Raw genomic sequence first — 13,708 nt, forward strand, 5'->3', positions numbered from 1 at the left:
TATAACCCCTTACAAGTCACTTTAGGCGGAGCCCTTCTGCTCTTTTCCCAAGAGCACTGGCTGGTCTTGAAAGGGAGTAGAGCCAGAAGGGTGTAATGTCTAAAAACACTGACAGAGGAAATCAATATTTTTAGGGGGGCTAATTAGAAGAAGGTGGCATCGCAGAGGGAGCAAAGCCATAGGCCAACTGCTTCACCTGAGATAACCATAGAGGGCAATAGACAAGAGGAGATGCAATATGCCTGAAAGATTGTTTCAAAGGGCTTCCCTGATAAGAGCCTCAAATTGGATGAGACTCTGGAGCCAGACTACTGGTGCAAACATTTTGATGGCATCCTACTTGTCTACCTTTGCATCAGTTGTCTGCACACACACACACACACACACACACACACACACACACACACACACACACACACATACACACCACAATACACTATAAATCTCATTGCTAGAATCTTTGTGTGATACCAGCAAAGACAGACAGCTTAGAAAACCACAAAAAGTTTTCTGGGATGAGGGGAACACTGACATTACAAAGAAACCACCCAAGGCTTTGTGTATCCTCTGATGAGTAACATTAGAGAAATGTGGGAGGGATCTGAAATGTACATGGAAACACACAAAAAAACCCAAAACAACAAAAACAAAGAGTCAGGAATCTATAGCAAAAAAGAAAAAAATTAAAAAACATATGACAAAGCTACTATAACAAAATTGCATGGTCCCTGACATAAATTAGATAAATAGGTGAACAAAATCAAATGCCAGTGGTCACATGGCCTTTGACAAAAATACCAAGACTGAGTAACAGGGAAAGGATATCTTCAGCAAGTGATGCTGGGATACCTAGCTGTCCACATGTAAGGGAATGAAGACAGACCCTTGTATTGCACACTATAAAAAAAAAGCATTCAAAGTCCTAGAAGAAACCAGATAGAAAGGCCTCTTGCTCTAGGTGACATCACAAGCATAGACAACTGATGCAAAGGTAGACAAGTAGGATGCCATCAAATAAAAGCCTCATCTGCAAAGGAGAAAGCCAATCCTTATTTACACAGTGAAATACATTAGGAAGGATGGGAAAGACTATGAGTTAACCATATATCAGATAAAACTTAGGGCACATGACTTACATATAAGCATATGTAGTGTAGATAATTGCAGTATGAAATACATATCTCATTAAAAGAACAAAATACAAACAATCCAAATAAAAGCAGGCAAAATATTAGACATTCTACAAAGACGACACATGAGGCAACAGAAAGGTAGCCAAGACAAAATTATTCTAACAACCACTTCTGAAGATACCTAGAAACAATCTTACAGTTTATTAAAATGCTAACCCTACCATTTCCATTCCTAATTTTATAATCAGGAGAAAGTTTGTAAACTTAGACACCTACACTAGAATTATTTATAATTACAAAAAAAACTAGGAATAACTTGAATGTGCATCATTGGTATGTTAAATAGCCCAGTTGGAGATACTTGGTATAGTGTTTTAATATGATGATGTCAGGAGTGCCTAACTGTCCTCCAACTGACAAATGGATACAGGAAATGCCATGCACATATAACTGACTACTATACAACATGAAAGATAATGAAACCCTGTTACTTATGACAATTCAGATGAAACTAGACATCCTGATGTCAAGTGAAGTAAGCCAGGCACAGAGAGACATATGCAGAATTTTTAAATGGTGTCTCAGAGTTATGAATGGGAGGGAGGTGATTACCATATGCTTGAGATCGAAGCAGGAGATGATGAAGGAGAGACGGGGAAAGGATGCCAGGTGGGTCTAAGTTACAGCAGTAAGAATAGGAGGTTCTGCTCTGTTGTTGGTTATGCTATCCTGTGCTCATCAAAGCTAGGGGAGAGGATTTAGAACGTGTTCCTCCACCAGGAAGAATTGATCAATATTTAAGGAGACACATATGTTCCCTCTCATCTGAAAATCCCAAAGACATGTACACACTGAAAACCCATGCTCTCCCAGTAAGAGAAATCCCACAAATGTGTGATTTCTTATCGTGGCTAAAATGAATTTAATTTGAAAATGAAACCAAAAATTGATACATGATACTTGGTAGACAAATACTGAGAATCCACCTCATGAAAGAGTTCAACTATCAAACACCACCTGTCACATAATTTATGAGAAATATGCAGAGCAAGCAAATTCAATTAACTTTCATTCTTTAAAAATACCAGGAAGGTGCAGATCATTTAGTGATGTCAGTCATCTTTTAATATGTCAATATGAGGCTGTGCAAACAGAGCCGGGTTTGAGTCTTGCACTTGACCAGCAGATGATGGTCCTGTTTGGGGAGGCTGTGGGACCTTGAGAAGATGAAGTGGAGATGGCAGAAGAGGGGGATCTGAGGGTGTTCCTTGTGGGTTGTAGTCTAGCTGGTTCCAGCCCAGTCCTTCTGCTCCCTGGTGTACTGAGAGGAGAGCAAGCTGGGCTGCAGAGGTCCCACCACCGGCACCACGGTGAACCCAAATAAATCCTTCCCCCCTCAGCTTCTTCCTGCCAGATACTCAGTCATAGTCACAAGAAAAGCAACTAATAAAAATGCCACGTAGAATGATTAAATCATGCTAATTAGCATATCCATCACTTCTTCTGCCTATCATTTTTTATTAAGAGACATCTAAGAATTACTTTTGGAATGTTCAACAATCATTCTTAGTGCAGTGAAATAAAGAGGAGGGTATGAGCTTTCCAACCACATCCTGAGCATGGCAAGGGCTCTCACACCCTGTCCTGTGGCAGCATCCAATCCACATGGGTTCTGAATAGAACCAACACACCGAGAATCTCTGTCCAATTACACAAGTCACTGCCTCCATCCCCTCTGGATCTTGGACTCAGTCAGGACCCTGCAACCCCCAGTTCTTCCACTCTTGAGTCTCCAAACTACAACATAATCTTTTCTGGTGCTCCAGCTTGCCAAGAGTATACTGTGTGGCTTCTCAGCCTCCATAATTATGTGAGCAGCTGTCCCATAGCATGTCTATACATCCATCCTACTTCTTCAGTCTCTCCTGAGAACGCCGAGGAGCATAGTGACTGCATATCTGTCTCCTCATCTATAAATAAAGCACCCTTAGCTTATTCTCACGGCAGGGCTAATAATTACATACAACAGTAACTATGAAATGGAAACCGCAGTACAGAGAAAGTGTCAATAAATAGTAGTTGCTACAGGCATTAGTTTTCAAATTAGCAAGTGGATCTTTCCACGGTCTGTAATTTTAGAAATCTTCCATAGTAGTGTTGAGGGTTTCTTTTGTCTTTTTTTTCTTTTTTCTTTCTTTCTTTTTTTTTTTTTTTTTTTTTTTTTGATTCCCAAACTGAATCAGCTTTACTTTTCAATGGCTCCCACAAAGCCCAGGTGTGCTAAGCCTGGCAATGTCATTCAGGCATGTCAGGTGTCCTGAAGTTTCTCATATTCTCCCTGACCTCTAATTAGCATTCCCACATTTCACACAACAATACCCCAGTTCTTTTGCCCTCAGTGGTCTCAGTGGTTTCTTTTTTTTTTTTTTTGGTTTTGTTTTTTTAGTTGTTTTTTGTTTGTTTGTTTGTTTTGTTTTGTTTTTCAGGTAAGTATAAGGTGCCTCATCCAAACTCTGATTAGTTCATTTCTATCTGTGTAGACAGAGGCTAGAAGATGGCATCGGATCCCCTAGAACTAGAGTCACGTAGCTGTCTGGCATGGGTGCTGGAGACCACATTTGGGTCCCCTGGAAGAGAAACAAACACGCTTAACCACTGAGCCATCTCTCCAGCCCTTGATTTGGCCTGGTCTGTTTTTACCTTTTACTTCATATGATAATCCACATGAAAATAATTTTTTACCCACCCTTTCCTTTGTTCTCAACTGCATATCCATTGCCAAAGATGCATGCAGTATTATTATACTCTACTAATACAGCCTGGGTAATGAAAAGAATTCGTCTTCAGAACATCAAATAAGAAGGAAAGAACATAAGTGGAATGTGGAAGGATGAAAAGCAAAATCAAGTCTGGACTGAAGTGAAAGATGACTGAGCTTGCGTCAGACATTCCTCTACCTGCTAAAACTTTAGCCCAAGCCTAACTGGAAATGCTCAGGGAGTAGGTAGAAGGAGCTGGTGGGGAAGGACTCACAGTGTTACTGGGTTACAAGCAAAACAGTTGCTTAAAATCAGTAACAACCATTCTGATAAAACAAACAAACAAACAAACAAACAAAAAACAGAGAGACATTCTGTGAGTGCCACATGGTAGACGTAATTCTACCCATAACAGAAAGCATGGATAGACAGGATCCTTTTAACACTGGTCCTTACTGATGCTCTGAGAAATGCATTTGCATGTCACAGTGCAGAGGACTGACCACAGGGGAAACTATTCTTGTTTGTAATTCCTGCTTTTCTGGAATAGGTGAACATTCATTCACCTCTCAGTTCTGAGTATTCAATAATTGCATATGAAAGTGAAAGGCTGAAGGTATAGAAATAAATTCCACTGAATCATATTTTCTATGTGTTAGACTATGCCCTTGAATTATATCAAAATAATGGGATTTAAGGCACAGAATATTAAATTGGGCTTTCCTTAAATTCTTTCGTCTGTAGCAGTTATGATTCTTAACCTGTCTTCCACTGAAAGAAAGATCACATTGGTTGCTTTTCTTTTGCATACAGATATTTATCATCAATCCCATCCACTTGGCCTTGTGTTCTCCTCACTGGATTCAAGGCAGTCTGATAATAAAGGAATTTGGGAAGCAGATTCTAAATTCATTGGCAATTTCAACTTTGAGTGGTCACTGCTTTGTGCTTGCTTGAGAAACATGATTGCTGGATTTAGAGATGGCTGGAGACAAACAGCTGTACCCTGACGAGCCATTCTTCTGAGGAAATTGAACTGTTCTTTTTCCAACGGGGTAATGATACTTAATCCATTGGGATGTAAAAACTCTATAAAAAGGCCCCTTTACTGAGCTCCCAGCCAGCCAGTTAGGGAAAGTAAGCAGTGTTCTTAATGGAAGATAAATGCTTGCCCTATAGGGTTGTATCTGTCATTCTAATCTCAGAAAGCATCTCGTATAAAACTAGAGTTAAAAAGACTGTCAAGGCAGGCTACACGGGTCTGCAAAGTAATTCCTGGGGCTTAGCACCCGAGTCCTGTGCATGCGAAGTGTTTAAAATACCTGGAAGAAAGCTTTTCTCTTCGAGTTAGTCTAGGCAGACTCAGTGAACCCAATGTGAGATAATCCAAAACAATTCAGGTTCAGCAAAGGTTGGGAAAATATTGTAGTGGACACAAAGCTTTGATGGAGAGCTTCTTTGATCTGAAGATTATAAAGCACACAGTTTCTAATCTGACAAATTTTGAGCTGCAAAGCGCGGTATCTAAACATTCTTCTTTTGTCATAACAGTTTAATCCCTTAAGAACGTGATTTAAACCACTGGGGAGCAAAGGTTGCCATGAGATTTCTATGAACGAGGAAAAGTGCCTCAGACACCTTGCTAGAAGTATTTGGGGATCATTAAATGATAGAACAAAACACTCGATGCTGGCTTGGCAGGTCACCCTCAGTTCAAGGCACGTCAAATGTCCATTTTTTCCCCAATGCAAATAGATAAAAGATAAAAAACATGTCTCCCTCCTTCCCTTTCTTCCTTCCTTTGTGTCCCTCTCTGTCCCCCTCCCTCCATCTCTCTCATTTTACCTTTGCCATTATTCTTTTATTTCTTCTGATTCCCATGGTAACACAAAACTGATGCCTACATGCCTTCCCACAGCTATGATTATACTCCCAATAAAAGCAGTACCAGGTTATAATCATGTATTTTCTGTACATAAAGGTTTGGGGAGGAAATGCATCTGTGGTATTTTAACCAACGGTACTCGGATTTAAAGGCGGGGATGGAAGTTAGTCCATGTTTCTCATATGGTACCAAATGAAACAAAATGGATGGTGTGACCACAAGGCCTCCCTCTTTCAGAAGGAAAGAAATGTGGAACCAGGTAACAGATGAAAGCAGAAACCTGTGAGCCCCCAGATCTCAGCTCCCTCAGCGGTCCCCGCCAGAGCTGTGACCCATTTGTGCCGAATGGGTGGCTGCTCTGTGGCTGGGCAGGAAGCACCTGTGTGGGCCTGCTCTGATTTGCGGGGCTGATGCCCTCCTTTTGGATCTGACTGGAATGGGTTGCGGGTGGTGCACTCACTGGCAATGAGGACACTGTAGAAGGGGCATTTGCTGTGTTTGCACCTGCAAACTGCTTTTGCTACAGGAGGATGGGGTGTGGGGGAAAGGCTGGGCTCAGGAAAGGGCTTTAGAACTTCACTGGGGAAACTCAGCACTCTCACTCCCTCAGACTCCAGATGGCTTGAAAACCTAGAAAGTGCTCATGCTGTGTCTCCCAGACACACAGAGCTAGGAAGACTCTTGCGACAGCATCTGCTCCAAGCAGCCAGATTTATGTATGGTAATGTCTATATGCTTCAGGAAACAGATATTCTTTCCCTAAATATTTTATAAGCAAATTAACCCATAAACAGAGCTTGCCAAATGACTGGTTCAACATCTTTCAGGAATAGGTTCCAGAAAATACAGTGAAATGGAACTAAGTCTTGGGGCCCTGGTTCCTCAGGCTCTTACTGTTGTAGGGATTACAAATTCCTTGAAGTTGCATGAACACACCAGGGTCTCCGAAAGCCCAAGCCCCTCACTAGGTTGGTCCCCATAGATCAATGGAAATGTATACTGAGTCGTGAACTGACTGCCTAGTCTGCTTTGCCCACTACAAGGATAGATAGCTACAGAGCTGGTTCCTGGAGGAGCTTCCTGTGATACCCCAGTGTTCCAAAAATCCTGCAGCTCTTGCAAACAGGTTATACATATGGTTGCCTGGGCCACCGAGGCCAGCAATGACTTTCCAAGCTGAGCCATCCAGTGTTCCCCTGATGACCTAGACTGTAGCCCTCCAACACAGTCTCTGTTCTTACAACCCTTTCTGATCTGAATTCGAGCTTAGCCTCTTGTTCACAGAGACAGTGTCTGCCTAGAGCCTGCCTGGGCTTCTCCTGGTTGCAGGATCTGCAATCTGAGATAAGTTTTGATGAGAATGATAAAAGCTAGTTTACCTTTGCAGTTATCATCACAGGGGCACAAGGTCATCATAGCATGATGTGGTACAAAAATTCTGCTTATACAAGAACAGCAGGAATGGCATCTTTGGGAGTTTACAACAGTGCTTGGCTTGTGCTCTCTTCAGAACCAGATAAGCCACAACTAAGGTTGTCTTTACCCTGTGTGTTCAGCTGGCTACCTTTGATTAGGGGAAAGAGTCACAATTTTAACAAGTAAATAAATGTGTTGGAGTTCAGGGAAGTAACAACTTCATATGCCACGCTTTGAGGACACAGCTATAATACTCACCAGACTACCAGATATTATTTTTAAGAACTCCTGGAGGACACTAAGGAGGTTCCAGAGGACTTTGAAAGGGCAAATGTGTCTATATTTAAAATTGGGAGGAACGATGACCCTGGAACTCCGGGTGCCCACTATTTTCCTTACCTGGAAAAACGGGAACAAATCATCCAAAAATCAATTTGCAAGCTCTGAGGAGAACACATCCGACTGTGTAATAACTCAGGGGCTGTGGTGAGGAGAAGGGCTGTCAGGGCTTTATAATTTCTCCCTGCAATCATGATAGCCTGGTAAATTAGAGGGCAGAAATGCCATCATACTTCTTCACCAATAAAGTTTATTGTCCCTTGTAACATTCTCATGTAATCTGAATCACCCTGAGCTAGGACGGGAGGTCATAATAAAGTCATGGGGCACAGGCATTGTGGCAGTGTTTCACAAAAACACTAATCAATTTGTACTTATATTTAGATTTTTTTTGTAGCCTACTCCAGTAGGATTTTGTGAGAGGTCTACTTGAGACCAAAGGCCAGTTCGTACATCTAACTCTACCATGTAGATTTTTCATTTGCTAATTGAACAATAATCTAAGAGGTACAATTATCTCTTTTAGCAACAATATTAGAATTCAAAATAGCTCTGAGATAATGGATAGAATAGAGTTCGGCAGCCTGTGGGAATATAGAACAGAGCCCATGGAAAGGACACTGACTAACACAATTCCCAAGCATACACTTTGAAAAACCAGACTAAAGTTCAAACAAAAAACGTGTGATGATGGCTACACAACAATTGTTCTAGAAGGAGAAGAATGGTGGAGGGGAGAAGGCTTTGGTTTTTTGTTTGTTTATTTGTTTCTACCAGATTCATCATTTGATGTTAAAAATAATCAATGAATGAGACAGAGGCTTCCAGCTAAGTTACATCAGGTTGAGGTAGCTAGTGCCCAGAAACTCAGCCTCAGACTGTGGGGGGAAGCAGGTAGTGCCATGGATCAGAAACTCAGCCCCAGACTGGCAGGTTGGGGGGACCTGGCTCAGGCACTGGGGAAGGGAAGGACTTTGACTCCTACTGGGGAGTTTATGCTGCTCCCGCAGAGCTCTCCCCTTCCTCCCCTAGACAAGACCTGTAACTGGGTTGTCACTTAGAAATGTTAAGAACAGGCCTGACAGAGGGATGTAAAGTCTGTTGAATGCAGTAATTGTTTTGTATTTTTTTTAAGACACTTGGGTTTTGTATTCCTTTCTTTTGCTTCTGTCTTCCAGGTATGCCACTTCATTTGCATGGTTTTGGCAAGACTTTGGAATTTAAGATCCTACCTTTTCACCACAGATGTTTGGAGGAAAAGAAAAAGAAAAAACTGAGAGGCCAGCTTTGGGGGAAAACTAAACTCTGTCATATTAACCGTGTGGCAAGGTTATTTAATATCACTTCCAGAAAATGAAAAAAATAAATATTGCAGTGTTTGGGAAAACATTAAAAAGATTCAGCGTTATGAACATCATTCAAGTGTAAGAAATAAGGCCAACCAATGCAAAATAAATCTATAAATACGAAATTGTCTCTTTTGGCACCTTGATGTTCCATGGTGCATTTTTTTTCTAATTCTTTAGGGTTGTTTTAAATTATGTACCTCTGTTCCAGAACATTTACAGCAAGCATACCCATTTTAGCCTCAATGGCCACAGAAGGCTGATTCAGTATCTTCATGCTAACAGGTTATGCACTAGATGGTTACGCAGCCTGGGCAGAAGCACTGTTTAACTCAAAGACGCCTGCAGATCAGTTGCCAGGAGTTGCCCCTGATCAAAAGCCTGAAATCACACCCAGACTGTCTCTGTGTCTCCCCTTATCTGATTCTTATCAACCAGCCCATCACAGACCACAGTTGGAGTGGCCCACCAAGGAGCCCTGATCCTCACCGGTTACTGGGGGCAGAAGTGATTGGCATCTTCTTTGATCTACTAAGAGGGCACTTTTCATCAAAAGCCACATCTTCAACACGTCACTTCACCATAAAACATAATGGGAGGTCTCCCACATGCTGAAGATAGTGGGTAGAACTGTGAGAAAACACACACACACACACACACACACACACACACACACACACACAGAGGCATACATACACATACACATACACACAGGCACACACAACACAGTCACACACAGACACACATGCACACACACACAGAGGCATACACACACACACACACACAGGCACACGAACACACACACGCACACTCATACACACACACACACACACACACACACACACACACACACACACACAGCCTAGGGTAAAAGTCTGTCCCTGATCCCATCCACCATCTCTGCAGCAGTCTGTGGAATTCTCAGATAAAGGGGAGATGATGCGGCTCTGATCTTCTCCTGGAGACTCTCTCAGCTGTGTGAACCGAATGGTAGATACCCTGCCCAGCTGAACCGGGTGCAGTACTGAAGACTTATGGGTAAGGCTCTGCTCCCGTTTCTCGGTGGGTATACACAGAGCAGTTGTGTTCAATCAAGACAGTCTCCTACACAGGGTGTCAGGACCTCATTACTACTTGACTCCTGCCAAAACACTTCAGAGGGCTCATCCCACTTCTCAAGGGCCCAAGACTGGAAGGTTGGCCCCAAACTGCAGCCTGCTTTTAAGTGCCCCACTACCTATGACCCTGGCACCTGCCAGTCTTTTTCCAGGCCACTCAAGTGCCCTAAATGTCCTGCTCCCTCCCTCTACCTCAACATCATCTTCACCCATCCATCCCTCCTTCCAAGCTCACTAGTATCATGCTGTGTTTATAAAAAAAAAAACCTTCCAGAAGGGCTGGCCATATTAAAAACAAAAATAAACAACAATGACAAAAACTGCTCTACACACCCCTGTGACATGCTTACACTTTGACTTGACATCTTTAACTTCTTATTTACCTCCACACCCTCACATCAGATGCACCCCCTTCAAAGTCCTGAGAAACCCCCTTTTTTGGTACTTACCACATGCTGGCAGGGACATGTGCCTTAGAACATGGCTTCTTCTTACTCTGGGCTTGGATGCAACAAACTGAGCCAGCTATGTGGTAAATCTCTACACACACATTCTCTCGGGAACCTGGAGACCAACTTACTTCACACACATCCCGAGACCTAGGGCACAAGCCTCACTGGGTGTAGGTCTCTCTTCCTGCTAGGCGGTCACTTCCTAGTCTTCAGCTTTCTCACTGATGACATCGTCATCTCTGAGTCATCCCCCATTCTCCAGGTTCTCTCTGTGTCTTCTGGAATTCGCTTGTCTGTGTGTTCTTCCTCTTGACTCTCTCTTCCCGTCTTGAAATCAGATGCTCATAGTCATCCTTAGGACTTTGCTCCAAAGCCCCCGCAACAAGAAATCAACTGATGTGCTAAGTACTTTCTAGAATCTTTTCTTTGTCTTTACTAACTAACCCTGTACCATTTATATTTCTGTACTGTCTGAACACTACCTCCCTCACATGGTCAGTGTCATCTACAAAGCCCCACCCCCTTGGTTATCTCATCATAAGGTGGCTACGTTGATCTATATCTCACAGTCTCCCAGCATCAGTGGTTCCCCTTACACATGCACTGATGAGGACTCCAAATCCACCCCTTCCCATCCATTCCTGACCACCATGACCAAAGCTTAGATACTGTCATTATCTAAGACTACTTCTGTTCATCAGATTTTCAACTTCAGCGTCTCACCTGCAGGCCTCCAACTTCCAAATTTTTAGCCTTTGCACCCACTCTGACTTCTCCTAGCTTCCCTTCTCTTCAGTTGTCATTGTTTCTTTGCCCCTTAGTACCTTCTTGACTTGACTCCTCCACTTGACTCCTCCACAGTTTAGCTTAGTCTGTGTATTAATACGTTTTCTGTTGCTATAATAAAACAAAGAAAGCTGAGCTGTGTGTAAAGAAAAGAGGCTTGTCTGCCATGGAGCTTCTGAATTCACCCTTATTCTTTCCTTCTCAAATTGTACCCGTGATAACCAGACAGGAGCCCACGAAAGAAAGCTATGCTAATCCCTTCTGCCAGTGTCACCACATCAATGACCTTCCAGTGGGATCCACCTCTCCACATCAGACACCATGTCTCTAGTACAATCTATCCATATCTAAGTCATGGAAATGTCCACATTTGACAAGTTGAGAGATGGTCTCACTTTCACCTAGATGTCCCCTCTAACAAGGCTCTGACATTTTCTACAGAACCTTGAAACCACAATCATAGAATCAAGTATTCACCAGGCTTCAGGAGAACAAAATAAAATAAGGTTTCACTAACATGCCATCGGACATCCACCAGACACCATCTATGTGGGATGCTGTGGAAAGCAGAGCCCACTCATGGACCCTAATAGCTCTCCAGTTCCCTTCACTGGGCCTCTAGCTCCTGGGCAATGTGATGAGAAGATTAAAATAGACAAAAACCTTCTCAACAATTCTGTTTATCTTTTGCTACCTCACCTCTCTTTGTAATAAAGCCTTTCTAATTTTAAGCAAAAAATTTATTAAGAAACCCTCAAATATAAAAAATAGATAAAACTGATAAAAAGAGATCCTCTGGCAGTATGCATTTTAATTTCTTCGAAAAAATAAATATTTAATTTGCATAGCCTTGGAAACACCTGTGCAGAGCCCAGGGCTGTGCAAAGCTCATTTTGAAAACTGCTATTCCACACCTTTGAGTAGCAAGCCTTATGAAGAAGATACATTTTACAAATTATATTTAGCTCCATTTATAAACACAAACATTTCTGTGTGCATGTGTATAAATATATGCACATACCTATGCATATATAAATAATGTACATACATGAGCATATATGAATACCCTTGAATAAACAGGGTTTTTTGGAAAAATGAACATGAAAATATAGGGTAGGAGGGGGGAACTGTGTGCAAACAGCTCATCTTAGTGTTGACATTTATCATTTTAAATAACAAGGAATAAACCACCATGCTTGGAATTTTCCTGGGAGTCCATCCTGGAGGTCTTATTCCATTTTCTTTAACTCATGGGTAAATCTGTCTTTCATTTCCAGTAACAACATTTATCAAAAATTTCTCATGAACAACAATGCTTCAACTTTCAGAACAGATATTTCTAGAAATGGAAACCTCTACCAGAAACTGCTAAGAGTACCTTTTAACCAAAAAGGTATATTTGGTGTTGGAAACCCATGCTCCAAAGAGTGTCCTTAGTTCAATATAGAGTCACCAGAGATCCATTTGATTAGCTTAAGACGACTCCTGAATGTGACAAGGGTAACTGAAACCTAAGAGAGTCCTGTGATAGCAAAGACACAGAAAGGACACTCATAGATAGTGAGTGTGCAAGAATGTTAAGGATTGAGCATTGATCATGAGCAGAAGCTTGAAAGCAACAAGGAAGGATAACTCCCAAAGTCCTTGGGAGGAAGCAAGCCCTTGGGAGGAAGCAAGCCCTCCCACACCTTGATGTGGGCATCTGTCTAGCCTGAAGAACTGTAAGAAAAACAAAACAAATCTTGAACTGTTTGAAGGTATCTGGATCCAGATCCTCATCCTGGTAAACCAACAGACAAGCGTCCCCATAAGGACTACTCTCTCTTCCAACAATTGCCCTCCCTTCCATGTGCCTGGCTGCTGTGGCAAACCCTCTAAAGAAGATATTTTTGTGTGGCATCTGTGTTAAGTGCTCTTGGGCAAAAATTCAGCAAGTATTTGAGGTTCGAGTCATTTTCTGTCTATGAAGCGTGTGATGTATGATAAAACAACATCAAATGAACACTGATCACATCATTTTCTGTGAGAGCCAACAGAATCATACTGAGCTATGGACTCTACTCCCCTTCAGTGGTCAGAAAAGAGCTTGGGTTGAGCCATGAATATTTTTGTTAAGGGACCACAAATTTTGAAAGCACCTTCAAAAGTAAAATCATAGATGGCACCTGGAGCCAATGCACTAGACAAAGTGCTTTTAGCCTTGTTTTAATTTTTAAATTTCTGTAGTACATTGAGGAGGCACCTTGTTTTCTCTCGAATAAATTTCCATAGGGTAATATTCTACCCCAAACAAAGTCTGTGACAGCAAAACCTCACATGGTAAATAAGAGAGCAATTTCAATCGTTTGTGGCATATTCGATAGAGACACCACACACCTGAAATAAATGTCTCTAAATGGCTGAAGTGCTTGTCTTTGACCTTGGCCAAAACACATAAATGACTGCCATGAAAAGAAAACATATTTTATCTTGGC

At 41.9% G+C, this 13,708-nt stretch overlaps 1 long non-coding RNA gene across 2 annotated transcripts in view; it reads right to left on the bottom strand.

Annotated features, from left to right (window-relative positions):
• LOC113832370 overlaps positions 1–10,924 on the bottom strand; it is a 34,249-nt gene extending 23,325 nt beyond the window's left edge. For both annotated transcript variants that reach the window (XR_003479622.2, XR_004772514.1), the window contains exon 1: positions 10,446–10,924. This is a non-coding gene — a long non-coding RNA (uncharacterized LOC113832370). The remainder of the gene's footprint in view (positions 1–10,445) is intronic.
• Between the last annotated feature and the right edge of the window lie 2,784 nt (positions 10,925–13,708).

This window comes from Cricetulus griseus, assembly GCF_003668045.3.
Source record: "Cricetulus griseus strain 17A/GY chromosome 1 unlocalized genomic scaffold, alternate assembly CriGri-PICRH-1.0 chr1_1, whole genome shotgun sequence".
Lineage (NCBI taxonomy): Eukaryota > Metazoa > Chordata > Mammalia > Rodentia > Cricetidae > Cricetulus > Cricetulus griseus.